Consider the following 3,536-nt stretch of genomic DNA (forward strand, 5'->3'; position numbering starts at 1 on the left):
GCACTATGCTAGCTTTTAAAAATTAAGTTGAATCGTCTGGACAAATTCTGGGATAACTGGCTGTCCAGAAAGGGAAAAGAGAAGATAGAGCTAGTGGGAAATGTGGTACAGACAGATGAAAAGGAAGGGTCCTGAACTCTCCTGTCCCCTTGGGCCTGTGGTAAAATGTAGTCTCACTTAATGCTAAGAACAAATTAATTGACTCCCTCCTGCTGGTTGGGGTTTAGCCGGAGAGACAGTAAAGAAAGAAAGAATGGTAGGATTGTCATTTCTGACCGGTGGTTAGATGGACAGGCTGTTCCAAAGGCCTAGCTTCAGTGCCTAGTAACAGTTACCTACCAAAGGGGCTGCTTGGAGGCATGTCAATGGTGACAGCACCAGTGACTCAACCATGCAGGCACAGGGCTGGTAGAACAGGGCATTGGGTGTTTTGATTCTCTATCCTTACATCACAAGCTACTCCAAAACTTAGTGACTTAAAACAGCCATATGTTGTTTCTCATGTTTTGAGAGGCCTGCTAGACTCAACTGGGTGGCTCTTACTTGGGGTCTCTCATGCTGGAGTTATCTGACAGCTCAACGGACTGGACATGCAAGATGGCTCATTCATGTGGCTACAACTGATACAGGCTGTTGTCCGTAAGTTCAGCTGGGGGCTGTCAACTGGAGGGCTTCCTTCTGGCCCCTTGCCAAGTCTTAAGTTTTTCATAGTTTGGTGGCTGGGTTCCTAGGAGAAGTATCAAGATTGAGTGATCCAAGATATAGGAAGTAGAAGCTGCTAGTCCTCTTAAAGGAAAGGCAAAGAACTGTCCCTTTTGCTATACAATGTTCCTTTTGCTATATTCTATTGGTCAAAACAATCACAGGTCAGTCCAGATTTTAGCAGATGGAAGATAGACTTCACTTCTTAATTGAAGTGGGGCAGGGGCCAGTGGAAAGAGCATAGAGGGAGGGAAGAAATTGATGCCAGCCTGCTTTGAAGACAAACTACCACATGGATTGGCTCCAGAAAGTACCACCTTGATTCAGTGAGGGTCCCACTGAATGGACTGAAACTGACTGTCAGAAAATGGAGTAGTTATGAAGAAAAATTAATACATAAATTTAAATAAGCCCCTTTAAAAAAAAAAATCTCAATTCTGCCCTCTCTCCTTCCCAATGTTGCTCCCCACTCCCCAAACATATACCTGGAGGCAGAATGAGGTCGGTCAGAATTCCAGCAAACCAGCTGGTGGAGCTGAGCTGGAAGTAATAGACTTATGTCATTGTCTTATCATTTGACTATTCCCTCTGGCTGGTATAGCCTGGATAATCACTTGCTGCACATAAGAATTCAGACTTAAAGGACTACAATTTACCATCATCAAGGCAATTCAAAAGAATGTACTGTAGGTTTGAAGACAATTTCCAGAGAGACATGCATTCTCAGAATGTTTTCAGTAATGGCAAAATCATTGGAATAAGGGGTTGAACTCCTCCCTGGGGGACGATGCTCATTAAGATGTATGTGCTCAGGACTGTTAAGATTCCAACTCATTACCTAATAGTTGTACCTTATGCACTTGGATACCTCTGAAAATGCTTCTGGCCCTTCCATTTCTGTCATAACAACCAACTGACAGTCTCCTATACCTTTGAGAGGCCTTAACAGAATATTGCTTTAGCAAACTTATAAAGAAAAAGGAAAAAAAACTCAAGATGTAAGTACTATTGATAATCCTTTCTGTTCATTTTCTTTGAAGTAATCTAGGATGTATAAAGAATGAATTCTTCCCAGCCTTGGGGTCAGTGCTCAAGTCTTCATTCATTCTTTTCTCTCATTAATTTGAACATTCCATCCGTGAAAAAAGATAATTCAATCTCAAGAACAATTCCAGAGCCGAAGCCAATAGTGTCTTGGAGGCAATGTCAACCAACATTCATTAATAACTAACATTTGTTCTTCAGGCTCTAACCCAAGCATCCCTTCCACTGGATGCTTCCTCTAATCCCTCTTTCCTGTGGTGGAGTCAAATCATTCCCACCACCATGCTTCCTTTCCTCTTCTATGATATCATTTAACTCTTCCCCCACCCCCAACTTCTTTATCCCTACATTTTGAGCAGCTTGAGGTCAGGGACTATATTGCATTTATCTTTGATGGCAAGCTGGGGCTGCAGTCATAAAGGCTCAACTAGGGATAGAAGACCCATTTCCAAAATGTCACGTTCATATGACTGCCGAGTTGATACTGAATGCTGGCAGAAGGCCTCAGGTCCTCAACAAATTGACTTCTCCATAGACTGCTTGAGTGTCCTCACAGCATGGCAGCTGGCTTTTCCCAAAGTGAGACATGTAAAAACAAGGCAAGCGTCACAAAGTCTTTTATGACCTAGCCTCGGAAGTTTTTTTCATCATTTCTGAGATATCATATTGGTGACATCCCTGTTCAGTGTGGGAACAGACTATGCAAGGAAAGACTTTTTGTGGACTAATTTGGAGGCTAGACACCAAAGGTGGCATAATTTTCAAGAGCCATTTATGGTAAAAGTTTGTTAGCTGAACAGACAAGTTTCCTGCTTGTATAGAGCTCATGTTCAAGGTGAGAGGAGACAAAAACAATGAAGCAAATTAGTTGAGAATTTCATCCAGTGTTGACTGTTGTAAAGAAAACTAAGCAGGTAAGGTGAGGTGAACAAGGGTACTGTTCTCTAGTGGATGGTCAGGGAAGGCCTCTCGGGGAAGGTGACATGAATTAGGATATGAATGAAGAGGAAAGGTTAGTCCTGCAAAGATCCAGGAAAGAGTGTCCCAGACAGGAGGAAGAAGAGCCAAGATCCTGAGGCAGGAGCATGTATGATGTATTTAAGGAATGGGCAAAGTAGCAGGCTAAGCATGGAAGAAAGTAGAAGGAAACAAAGTCAGGGGTGTGGGAGGGGCCAGAACAAAGAACCTTGTAGGACAGAGTAAAGAATTTGGATTGTATTCTAAGCATATTGAGAAGCCATTTGAGAGCGTTAAGCAGGTAAATAACATGATCTGATTTACCTTTTCATTCGCTCTTTAAGAGAAAGATCCTTTATGAGGCAATTGCAGTAACTCTACAAGACGTTAGTTTGCACTAGGTTTGCAGAAGTGATGGGAAGGTGGTAAAATCAGCACATATTTTATGCTGGGTTCCTAGAAGCGTCCCAAGATTGAGTGATCCAGGAAGTAGAAGCTGCCAGTCCTCTTAAAGGAAAGGCACAGAATTGGTACAATGTATCTTTTGCTACATTCTGTTGGTCAAAGCAATCACAGGTCAGTCCAGATTTTAGCAGATGGAAGACAGACTTTACTTCTTAATGGGGGGTAGTGGGGTGTGGAAAGAGCATAGAGGATGGTTGTGACAGAGAAGAATCAATGATAAATCTACAGTTTTTAATTTGACAAATAGGATGGTGCTGCCATTTACAAAATGGGAAAGACTGGTAGATTATCAAGTTTTGAGAGGGGAAAATCAAGAATTATCTTTTGGACATGTTGATTGGAGGTGCCTATAGGTTATCTAAGTGAAG

This window comes from Rhinopithecus bieti, unplaced genomic scaffold (assembly GCF_001698545.2).
Source record: "Rhinopithecus bieti isolate Rb0 unplaced genomic scaffold, ASM169854v2 scaffold_5924, whole genome shotgun sequence".
In the NCBI taxonomy this organism is placed as follows: domain Eukaryota; kingdom Metazoa; phylum Chordata; class Mammalia; order Primates; family Cercopithecidae; genus Rhinopithecus; species Rhinopithecus bieti.